Here is a 12,839-nt window from a genome sequence, read left to right as displayed (position 1 = left end):
ATTTCCATATTGTGTCGTCGTCCATACTGCTCAAGTTGATTAAGGTCATTTCTGGGTTTTTTCGTTTCTTCACAGTCCCCTGACGCTTCAATGGCGGCAACTCTTTTCTCTAACGTGCCAATTTTGTTTTCCTGAGCTGTCATCTTATCCAGTAGCGTATCATACTTCTCGGAAACAAGTGTCACCAAGGACTCGATGCCATCCACAGTGGCCTTCAGATTCAGTAACAACTCTACATTTTTCTTTATTACGTTTATTTCTAGCAGCTTTTGATTTATGGCAGCTAGCTCATTGAACACATCAGTGATAGAGCGTGCATCTGCTGAGCTGTCAGGATCAATCGTTGCTTTAGGTTTGCAGGCTTCACAGTTCCACTTTTTTTTTCCTTTTTCGAGTCATGGTTATTTCGTCCTCCCCCGAACAACTTCCTAAGTGATACCTGCAACCACAACTGACGCATAAAATGGAAGGTGCATCGTCGGGAAAGGTTAGGCTACATGAAGCACACTGAGCAGTATCGGCCATTGCAGAAAATTTGTACACATGCAACAAGAACACTCGCGGCAGCAGCAGCAGCAGCAGGCGGCAATATCAAGTAGCGGCGGAGGAGGCTCAAGTTGTGGTGTATACTGACCTGCGTTTACAGAAAGAATTCCTCGGTTAGGAACGTAGCCACAGGACTAGCGCCACGCCGCTGCTGCCGCAGAGTGCAAATGCAGTCGGTCTTCAGTCGACGTGGCTTCATATACTGGTTCCCGAGTGGCAGCTGCTCCGCGGACAGGCGATGCACTTCACAGCAGGTGCGTACGGCGCACCAGTAGATAGTCCCGCCCAACCGCAGGCACCGCGAAGGCAGTCAAGGCACGTGGCAGTGATGCAATTCAGCTTGCAGAAGGAAAAAAAACTGTACGTCTGGCAGAGATGCGCAGATGTAGGGACCTGCGTTTACAGAAAGAATTCCTCGGTTAGGAACGTAGCCACAGGACTAGCGCCACGCCGCTGCTGCCGCAGAGTGCAAATGCCTTATATAGTTATATATCGTGAACATGGTTCAGAACAGTAGATGTGTGGTAGGACTAATTAGGGCTAACCAACAGCAAACCAAACAAAACAAAGTACAAAACTGGAATGTAGAGTGCAAGTTGCACAGACGTACACTATGAACTGCAACAGCTGCTGCAAGGTATAGGTTGTGCAGAAGAAAAGGAGATACCCGAGGCTTGTGCTCAAGTTGAAGGGGTCAGGAATGCCGATCCACCAGCTACACGATCATCCAGCTCGGCTACAACCAGCAGAGCCAGCAAGTGAAAGGGCAAAAGTATGCAGTAGCATGCTTTTCTCTAAATCAGATTACTGTTTAATTGATGTCAAAAGCATGACTTTAATTGTGCACAGCCGTAGTGATCAGGCTAGGCTAACGCGCAGTTGGCACGAATGTATCAAACATGCCAGAGTGCATCGCTAACCAAATTTCGCCATGCAGTCTGGCATGTTGCCAAGCATGAGCAACACACCTGAGAACTTTCTTCGACATTTCACTTGTTTAGCTTCTTCCTCAATTTCTTAAAACATTGATGACTACTGTTACTGTGGCACATATTTCAACACAGTGGCATAGCCAAAATTTTTTTTATAGGGAGAGCAGGTGGATGGGCTGCACCAACATGACTGCGGACGGAAAGGGGGCTGGGCAGATCCCATATAGATAGAAATCTTGTATGTGTGTGTGTGTGTGCGCGGGGGGGGGGGGGGGTGGAGTGAGGGCTTGTGCCCAGTTTGCTACCCACTGGCTTCGCCACTGCTTCCAGATAGTCCATGAAAACTGTCCCAAACTGTGGACATATCAGATAAATTGCACAAACCTGGATTCTGTATTTCTTTAGCCGAGGGGAACAAATGCCTTTTCTTATGGGATTGTACAAAAATACTGAAGCGGCCTGTATGAACTTGAGGCAGCCTTCTTTTTACTATATGAGAAAACAGACTACAAAGCCAGAGAAAGCACAGGGGAAATTGTGTTTCATTGAAATGTAGAAATAAAGCAAATGAAAGTGGATGAAAAGACAACTTACCACAGGTGGGAGCTGAACCACATTATACGTACTGTGCTATACCAGTTAAGCTGTCATGAGGGCCCTCCCTTGTTCACATTCTTAGGTATTTGTGTACACATACAAAAAGAGCACTAGTAGTGCTAGCCAGGACCACTCGTAGCCAACAACAGCACATGTGGAACATCCCTTTTTAAGAACAGGAGTCACATAGTAAATCAGCTTTGCAGCAAGCAACTGGTCAAAGGTATTTTCTTTAGCTGCCTTGATGCCATGAGGGAGCATTTAAGGGCTTGTTGTCCAGTTGCCTAATCCTGAAGTCATACAATTTGACATCATCAGTTAGAGATGTTCCACATCCCCTGACATGGCCGAGAGAAGCAGTGCTGGCCAACCCTCCCAGGCCTACCCCTTACACATACACAGATAGCCAAGTAAATGGGAGGACGACCACATTAGTAGCTTAATTGGCAATGCACGGCATGCTTAATGCACAGTATGGAGGTTCGGCTCCCACCTTCAGCAAGTTGTCTTTCTATCAACTTTCACTTCCTCTTTACTTATTATTGCTACATTATGATTTCCGCTACATATTGTCCAGCTTCACTGTCTGCTTCCTTCACAACATTGTAAATAACAGAAAATTGGGTCCATCAATTTCCTTTATTCTTTGTGCCTCGTTCTCTACTGCTGCTGATAGTTTACAATATCTCCTTCACAATCTGTCCTTGTGTGAAGAGAAATTCAATCACCGGACAACACCCTGTTTGAGAAAAGTCCAAAGTGATCGACAACTTCTTCGGTTTGGTGCTGAAAAAGATTTGAGAAAAAATACTCAGTAGTCATCCAAAACATATTTTTACACAATGCCTTAAAAAGTTTTTATTAGACAAGAGGATCATGCTAAGGGATAAAACTTATCAGAATTTTGTTGTACGGATCAAGAGATTACTTTAACTGTGAGGTTTTGCCATGTAACTTCACTGTGGTGTACATCGTAGGTTCTAGTTTATTTTGACCACCGGAGATTCCTTAAAGTATGCCCAAAGCTCAAATGCAAGTGTTTTTACGTTAAGCCCCCATCAAACTGTGGCTGTTGGAGCCGGGAATCAAACCACTGAGCTTCTGCTCAGCAGGGCACTATAGACACTGAGCTGCTGCAACGGATACCAAGGGATGACCGAAACAAGGCTTACGAAATTCCACAAGGTGAAGAAAGACTCACGGGATGAAAAATTGGCATTTTCTTGATTGGTATGAGCCTAGAAATGTACACATTTGCATACACCCACCTACCAGTATAGTGTCTTTACATTTCACATCTACGTAGTGCAGGTTCTACAATGTCAAATTCCTGATTCGAGCTTCAGAATAGCGCGAAAATAAAATCCAAGAGAAGGACAGGACACAAAGCTTGATTCCTACAATGAATCTACGTCGTATTTCCATACAAGTTGCGAAGAATGTTCGTGCAAGCATGGCGCCTCAGATAACAGCGTAAGAAACAACAATGCTAGTACACATATCAGTTTAGGAAACAAGCTGCACCGCATTCTGGCTTCAAGACAAACTTAATTTGACAGCAAGATTGAGCCCGAGTAGAACACGTTCCTATATACTGGTTTTCATAGTTTAGATTAGGGTTTCTCAACATGTACATTTTGAAGTGTTGCGAGCAGGCGCAGAATGTAGATGCTGTAGCCTTCTTTGGGCTTTCTAGCAGGTTCTCAAGCAAGTCGTGATTGACAATCGAGCCGAGAAATCCGTGATTAGGAAAACCGTACAGTAGACGAAGAGTAGAGGTAAACGCTGCATTGAGTGCCATAAAAATTTGCGACAGCTCACTTACTCGCGCATTATGCAAAGCCCCACGAAAGATGGAAAAAAAAGGAAAAGTCTTCACGATCAACGTACTCAAGTAAGCGACAGCAACAAACGTTTAGAAATATTTTAAACCTTTCTGTCATTAGAGAAGAAAGTGCCGCCAAGCTGAAGACACTCACGAGCTCCATTTACAACAACAAATTCAGCAAACAAGAGCAACAGCACTGAAAAACTGAACAGAAGCTGCACAAAACCAGGTTATGCACCATAACAGGCACTGCAAGGTATAAGGAAATAAGTTGCTTTAGGCTTGGGCCCAAGTGTCGCTCATGATCGCAAGCTCAGGCACATTTCGGTTGTCCCAGCACAACTAACTAGCATATTTTGGTACACAATACAGTAAGGAACCATAAATTTATGTTTTAACTAAGCTCAAAAGTGGAAGCAGCGCACGCAAACTGTAGCAAAATTGTTAACTGGAACACGCCATACTTGTTTAAACGTCACAATCACGTGGTCAAAAATGTGACATCACTTCCGCGCATGACAGTAGCGTTTCGGTATGGCATTTGGCCTCTACTACGCGTGTCACCAGTCACCGCCTTTTTTAAAAACCCATATGGGTCTCAAGAATTTTCCTTTTCGTGTACCCTCCTTGATCTTGCGGGTTTCTACAGAATTTATTTGCCAATAATTGGGGTTAGGAGCAGGCAAATGGTCAACGACCCTGACTTTGACCGCCTCGATGCCTTGGGTTAGCAAACAAGAGTTCATTGTTTACTAGCCTGCTTCTAAGGTTACATGCAATTAAATAAATTGACATGTACTAACACATGCAGGATCGTCCTAATACCGTATGCTTCCATGAACTCATGCACTGCCCAAGATCATAACACGCGAAAAGCGCAGTTCACGTTAGCAGGCCTTGCAAAGCATGCCGAGATGCACACCTTGAAATTTATTTGCATTGTTTGAGTGCTCCCTAATATGGTCATTTCATGGGACATTAAAGGAAAATACAAAGCAGACTACTAAGTAGTAGTGGACTATACTACTATTTGCAAGCGTGCTAAATTCTTACGCCTCAAGTTTCTGTTCCACCTCCTTAACGGGGGCTACAAATTACACAGTGGTGCATGTGTATCTTTCTCTGAACAGCGAAGCACTAGAATTAAACACCTTAAACATTTAATTGAATACAGGTTCCACACAGACACATTCAGGTATTTTTTTTCTTTCCTCAGACAATCAGTGATTGGAATTCATTGCCTAGTGATATAATTTGTTCACCTGACGATTTCCTTCCTATGCTGGAAAAACAGGTCTGAGTACGCATCTTAATTTATACGTATCACCTACAGACACTGCAATATGTTTGTAATTGGTTTGGTGTACTTTTTTTGTTGTTTGCCTTATGCTTCTGCATTTTTGTTCATTAAGCTTTAAGGGCTGACTCAGGAAGGTCACACCCTCTTATTGTATTGCTCAACTACATCTTCTTGTAAACTACAATATTAACAAGTGTATAAGTTTGTCATTCATATTTTGATGCAATGTATTTTCCCATGTCCTGCAACAGCCTCGAAATGGAGGCTAGCAGTATGTATGAAATAAATAAATAGATGCGGCCTATTAAAGTAGCATTCCATAAACCTCACAGTGCTTGTTTCGTGCCAACAAGACTTAGTTTACGAGGAAATTGCGTCTGAAGGGTCCGCATACCTAGAGAGGAAATCAAATCACCTGCTCCTGAGCAGGGAGTGGCGACGTTGCATACGCCACGACTGCCCTTTGCTTTCATCGGTGAGTAAAACAGCGCCCTACAGATGGTGCTACAGTTTTCTACGCAAAATGCGCACGTGCGGCCATGGAGCAACCTACCCAAGACAGAACATTGGATTCACCACTGCAGCTGCTCTTGGTCAAGTGGCATGGACTGTTCAGACATACCACGACATCACATGAACATAAAATTCTCTGCGACTTGAAGTTTGTGCAAGTTTCGCGAGCCAGAAAAGCCAGCTCAGCACTACATAATAACTACTGAAACACAAAAGCGTGGGCGATGCTTTCAAGGGTAACCTCAATAGGTTCTTTTTTCTAAAAATCAAATAGAACTGGACAAGAAGCATTTTCTTTCATGTTCTGATGCAATGCAGCGATCGTTTTATTACTAGTAGATGAGTTCCAGTGACAGAATTTTAATGAGGAGTGCCTTCATCATCTGGCTAGTACTTGAATGTCTAAGGGAGTGTCTAATTGTGTCCTGCATTTACTTCAGTTTCTCAATTAGAAAAGCTCTATTCGCAGTAATATTATTACAATATCATCGAGCAATGCTCAAGAGACGGGCCGCCACGAGAACGAAGATGACGTCGCAGCTCTTAGTGCGAGCGAGGGTCGGCCTGGCTGCCTGGCTCCAGTGTAAATAACCTGTAAATAGCCCCTTTCGTCTGTCTTTTCACATGTAACATTCCGGTGGAGGTGCGGGGTACTTCAAAAGCCGTCGCCTTCTCTCGTCTCGTCACTCTTCTAACCTCACCACCCATTCTCGCCCACTTCGACCTTGATGCCCCTACAGAATTGCCTACAGATGCCAGCGGTCATGGCGTAGGTACCGTCTTAGCCCAGCGTCAGCGTGGACAGGATCGCGTTATCACTTATGCAAGCCACCTCCTAGCACGATCGGAGCACAACTATTCCATTACGGAATGAGAATGCCTTGCTGTTGTCTGGGCAGTTGCGAATATCCATCCTTACCTTTACGGTCGCCCTTTTTCCGTAGTCACTGACCATCATGCTCTCTGCTAGCTTTCATCACTAAAAGACCCTACAGGCCGGCTTGGTCGATGGGCTTTGAGGCTACAAGAATTTTCATATTCCATGGTGTACAAGTCTGGCCGCCTGCACCAAGACGCTGACTGCTTGTCGCGTTACCTGTTGACAACTTTGACTCCTCCAATATTGCCAGTGCTTCTTGTGTATTCTCTGTATCACAGCTGCTTCATTTCGCCGACGAGCAACGTCATGACGGCTACATCAGAGCACTCAGACCGTTTTGAACACTCTCCAGCCGATGCTGCTCTACGCCTCTTCGTCCTCCGTAACCTTCATCTGGACGGCTCTGAATTTCTACTTGTAATACCTAAACACCTCCGCTCCACTGTTCTAGAAGAGCTTCACGACACACCAATGGCAGCACACCTTGCCGTATCTCGAACCTATGACCGTGTACGTCGCCGTATTTTTTGGACGGGCCTTGCCCGTTCCGTACGATGTTGCGTCGCCGCTTGTGAACTTTGCCAACGACGTAAGAAGCCTTCCCAGCTCCCCACCTGTTACCTGCAGCCGCACGACATCCCTACCAAGACCTTCCATCGTGTCGGCTTAGACCTTCTCAGCCCATTTCTGGAATCCGGAATCTACATCAGGAAACAAGTGGGCTGCAGTCGCAGCGTACTGCAAAACAGTGCAGTTTGCGGCTTTGAAGCTGGTCGGGCCACAGCATGGCATTGGCGTGTTCAATAAAAGCATCAACCTTTTAAAAGGCGGGAGATGACGCATACGCTTTCCATTCCGCGTTGTGGTACTTGTTAAGTCGTCAGTCCTCACATCACTGGCAACTGCGCTTTCCATGCTCATATGTTGACATTTCTCATGGAATTGTCATTCTTCTGCCTGTCCGTGTAGAGGTTAAGATGTCCTCTTTGCCACATTAGGGCGAGAAAATTGTTTAATAAATCAAGATTTACATAAAATACATGTTTTCTTTAGATTGTTGCTCTGGGTGATCTAGTGCCTCACTTGAAACAATTTTTGTGTTTCCATCGGTATGAATGTTCGCACTCATGCAAAAAAAAGACCGATTCTGTCACGCCAAAAATGTGTGCAACAGTGTACAACATTTATCGACGTGGGAGCAAATAATTTTGCTAGTGGCTCTCATACCACGAGACAAGGGTGTATGAAAAATCATGCCAACCATTTTGCATTGTGCTGTGGGTTGGTGTATGAGATACCTCTCGGCTGTGGCAAGTTCTATGTGGACCAAACGGCCCAATGCCTAAATGACTATTTGAGGGAGCATTCAAACAATTTAAATAAACCGGATGGTGCAGCGCACATTGCAAGGCCTGCTCATGTGAGCCGTGCTTTCGCACATTGTGATCCTGGGCAGAAGTAGCAACAAAACAGCACATGAACTCACGAAGGAATATTTTGTCAGAGAGATCGTGCACATGTCAGTAGCACTTCAATTGCCTTAATTCCCCAGAAGTGCACTTGTTTATTGCCGATTTGTAGCATTACTAGACAAACTAGCACTGTCACAACATTCGCCTCTTGCATGTGCACAAAATTTGTACCCTATCTTCCATCCTTTGAATCATTAAGTCAGTTGGTAGTTCGCACTTTCATGCGTCCTTCCTCTATAAATATCTTGTTGCGCACAAAAAAAATGCGTCGCAGATTTCACCAACTTGCCCAAGGCGAAGTCCTAGTCAGTCTCAATAATTTCCTTCAGAGATTTTCTTGTTGTGATGAGAATTTCTGTCAATGCATGGCACTCTGTTCGAACAAAGAGACAGGTGGTTGACAACTTCACTGAAGGTGGGAGAAAAGAAAGGTTATAGAGGCAAAAATTGTCACATTATCACCCAGATATGTTCCCTAACGCAATGCCTAAAAAGTTTAGTTTTTGTTGGACAAGAGGATCAGGGTAAAGCTCAAGACCTATGTGCATTCTATTGCACAGACAAAAGGATTAACCAAACAAGCCCTGCGAAGTGCAGCAAGGTCAAGGAAGATTCATACAATGGAAACTTGGCATTTGCTTGAGAGAGGCATGCATGGACCTGCAAGCCCACACCGGTCATATTAGCATGCATTTCACATCTATAACAAAATGCAGGTTCCTGCAATGAACCTACGTCATGTCTACAAACAAGTTGCGAGGAACATTTGTGCAAACCTGGTACCTCGCACAGCGCCATCATAAGAAGCAATACTAAATAGCAGTTAGCAAACTAGCTGGAAGAAATTTCAGAAAATTTCTCGGTCTTCAAGACAGCCAAGCTTTACAACAAAATTGAACCAGAGTAGAACTATGAGTGGCTGGGCCACGTTTTGCAATATTTGTCTTCATAGTTTACATTCAGGTTGCTCAACATGTGCCTATTGAACTGTGACGAGCAGGTGCACAAGCAAGTCGCGATTCGCTAGCCACCAAAATCCGAGGTAAACAGGGAAACAGCATGAAGATGCAAGACAAGAAACAGTAGAGGTAAATGCGACATTGCCATAAAAAAATTGCAACAGCACTTACTCGGGCAATATATGCAACAGCAATCCTACGAAGGATGAAGAAGAAACTTTAATAGAGAATGGTCCGCCAGTTTTTGTTGTGGTGGCCTCAGGTGGCGGCTCGAAGTCCTTGAACTCGAGCGGCACCTTCGGCTTGCCGGATGGCCCAGAGCTGCGGTTTGCCAACTCTGAACTTTTGAGAGCCGCCTCCCAGCGGCGGCAACGCCGATGGAGAAGGTCCCCGGCGGCCCTCGAAGCCGGGGCGGCGTCGGGAAGAAGTGAGCTCGAGGCTTCCCGCACTCTGGCTGCAGCGACAAGCGTTTAGAACGCGTTTAAACGTTTTTACCATAAGAGAAAAAAGTTCTGCCATACTGAAAGCCAACATGTGCCCCATTCACAACAGCAAATTCAACAAACAAGAGCACTGAAAAACGTAACAGGAGCTACATAAGACCACACTACCAACCATAAACGCGCTGCAAGGCATAAGGAAACGATCTGCTCCAGCGTTGCGTCCAAGTGTCGCTCGTGATCGCAAGCTCGAACACCATCCGATTCTTCCAGCGCAACTAGAACAACATTCTAGCACACAATACAGTAAGAAACGGTAAAACTGTGTCTTAGCTAAGCTGAAAAGCTGAAGCAGCTCCAGCAGCGCGCGCAACACTATAAACCGGGACACGTCATACTTGTTTAAACAACGTCATAACTCTGACGTCACTTCCGTGCGTGGCAGCAGCGTTTTAGTATGGCATTTCGCTTCTTTTTGAATGGAGGCTTCGTTTGAATGGAGGCCGTGTAGCTACATTTCTGGTAGTGCAAATTACAAAAAAAAAACGCTGAACCTTTCAAAAAGCACACAACATTGCAAAGGCTCAAATTTTCAACTGAATAGCCTCATAGGCCTCTTACCCACACTGATGTGCTCGGTGGCATTTCCAGCCACATAGATGGGAAAGGGTGCAGTACCTGAGCGGAGTTTCAAGGTGTTGCTTGCTTAAGTGAATTTTTTTATAAGTCCTCATGGGCCTCCTGAAGCTCCGATCCTACAATCAGTGTACACTGACAATTTCTAGAAAAAACAAGTTTGTTGTGTTAATCATTGTAGCAGCTCCACTGGACTTTGCTATTGTCTACTGCAAGGTTGTCCCACTTCAACGCTTTCTTTTTTTGCAGGTCGTGAAAACGCTGTCAAGAAAATGCATTCAAAGAACAGGATACAGAGCGTTGATGTGACCAAGCACAGAGTTGTTCTGAAGGCGATTTTATTATTGGCAGCCAACTTCCGCTGCTTATCATGTGGTGAAGTGCATATTTCCCACTCAAAGTACTGTACAGGCGCCATGGGGGATCAAGTGAAGTGACCCCCTGTTTTGAGATTCTCCCCTACCAATAATTTACTTGTAGCACACAGAGAAAGACACGCTATCTTTTGTACAAAAAGGTGCCTGCAATAGTGTGGCTCTGGCCTGCTGCTCCACCCATTCCTTTTACTTATTGGCAAAGTACAACTCATTGCTTTAGTTGTTATAGCTACTGGGAGAGTTCATATTGACGACAATGAGAAGGGTTGGAGAGTCAGTGGCAGGAGAGGCCCTCATAGCATTTCATATCAAGAAATTCGGAAATGTATGTCAGCAACACATCACTTTCATTGTACAACACGGGAATTGCTCTCCAGCATGCTGTAGTATAAGGAACAATACCCATGTGCACCTCCAGTTTTATATATAAAAAAAATTGTGATGTTTAAAGCAAAACCACCGTATGATTAAGTGGCACGCCATAGTGAATGGCTTCCAATTACTTTTGACGATTTAGTTTTTTTTTAACATTCATTACAATGCAGGCAGCAGATGAATGTTTTTGCAGCCACTGTGGCTGCAATTTAATCCCGCTGTCTCATGCTTAGCAACAGTTCTGCCTTAGCCAATCATGATGGGTGTTATAAAAAAAAACTTATACTGTGAAAGAAAATTCAGGTGGTAGTGGCACTTTGTTTGGATAAACTTTATTTTGTGTACGGTTAGGCACGCATGTACATGCACCCTTCTCGCTGTCTATTTTTTACATCTCTTCTTCATACAGTGGTAAAGAAGAAGGCAAATAACAGTAAAGATATTCACATCTCATTCAACACACAGGCTTCTCAGCCAGAAGCACCACCTGCACAATGTGTTTGTGCACCATACATTACACAGAACATTTCGATTAACTGCAGTCTCAAGTGCCCAATGTTAAAGGTCTAACACGGCTTCAAGTGCGTATTCGGCACTGTTTTGTCAGGCACCCAATATATTTTCTTCTTTGAAGAGAATATTTAGTAACATCTGGGTGCTTGCTATGTGCACCTTTCTGGTAGATTCAGGATCGCACTCAACAAAACTCCTGCGATATCCATCCAAATTAGTATAACGAAAGGTGCATAGTACTAAATGTACTGTCAGGAACAAATACAGACTACTTAACTATACTACGTGTTAAAACAATTTTATGTGGATAATAAATACATATTTTTCAGATTAGGGGATTCAAGTAATATTAGTCTCAGTAAATTACAGGTGTACATCCTCAAATTCTTAATGAACATGCCAACAAAATTTAATGCAAATTTGTCTTTATTTTGGAATCATGTGATTGCCAAACTGCACCTACCTCGTGCAGGAAGAATATTTGACAGAAGCTTCAGAAGTGGCACCAGTTTAAAGATATTCCAGATGCAGTGACATCCTGCTCTCTATTCTACGCACCTAACTATGTTTGGTCAGTGTGTGAAAATTTTGCGTGCAACGTTCAATTCTAGTGCACATTTCTTGAAGCTGCTGCCAGTTGACATACCTACTAACAAATACTTTCCCGACTCGCTAGCTTTGACTTTCATTACTACATGGCCTAAAAGTAATAGGTAAAAATCTAATGAGCAAGCTGTTTGCATGTTCATAAGAAATTTCAATATATGCACCTGATGTCCACAGCAAATAATGGATTACTGGAAGAAATGCACAAATATATACAACTCTTTTTTACATTTACTTGACTGAAACACATGGTATGTATAAAATTTACTGCAATGTTGCAGTATATGTATACTACCTGATGTCCTGAGAGAGCCAGATGGTCTGGCATCCATTCCCAAGTTACAACACAGACATATCTGTGCACTCCAGTGCAGTTTGCACTCCTTGAGAAGCTTTTGTTTCCACCGGATAGAAAACCGCTAAGAGTAAGAGGTTTCTGGCTTGGTAACAAGTGAAATAAGACCTAGGTGCCTCCATAATGCCAACCAGCTCCAGTGCTGACTAGTAAAAGAAGCCTGTGGATTGAAATATATAAATCTCTTGCCGTTACAAAAAGTGCATGTTTTCTTGTTAAGTAATTTATTTAATGTACCTTAGACTCTTCAAGGAAGCATTGTGTAAGGGGGGGTTACATGACCAATAACACATAATACTACATAACTTCCGTCAGAAGCTTGAGGTGAATTTTTTGCAGTAGTGCTGTATTATGGATTAGTCCGATTAATCCATCATTTGTTCATTTTGTGATGTGTTTCACTTTCTTCTTCACTTGCAGTCAAATGCTCTTTTAGTGCTTTTTTCGCAAACCTGCTATGGTCTCAGTAGAGACTGGCAGTATTGTAAATAAATAAAATGAATAAATATT

At 43.7% G+C, this 12,839-nt stretch overlaps 1 long non-coding RNA gene across 1 annotated transcript; it reads right to left on the bottom strand.

The window, feature by feature from the left end:
* Positions 1–2,695: 2,695 nt before the first annotated feature.
* LOC126518966 (uncharacterized) lies at positions 2,696–9,646 on the bottom strand. The gene is made up of 2 exons (XR_007596493.3): positions 9,199–9,646; positions 2,696–2,861 (listed from the first exon to the last, which is right to left on the bottom strand). It is a non-coding gene; the product is annotated as an uncharacterized lncRNA (long non-coding RNA).
* Between the last annotated feature and the right edge of the window lie 3,193 nt (positions 9,647–12,839).

This window comes from Dermacentor andersoni, chromosome 10, assembly GCF_023375885.2.
Source record: "Dermacentor andersoni chromosome 10, qqDerAnde1_hic_scaffold, whole genome shotgun sequence".
In the NCBI taxonomy this organism is placed as follows: domain Eukaryota; kingdom Metazoa; phylum Arthropoda; class Arachnida; order Ixodida; family Ixodidae; genus Dermacentor; species Dermacentor andersoni.
The sequence above is the reverse complement of the archived record's forward strand: the minus strand, read 5'-3'. Positions and strand labels throughout refer to the sequence as shown.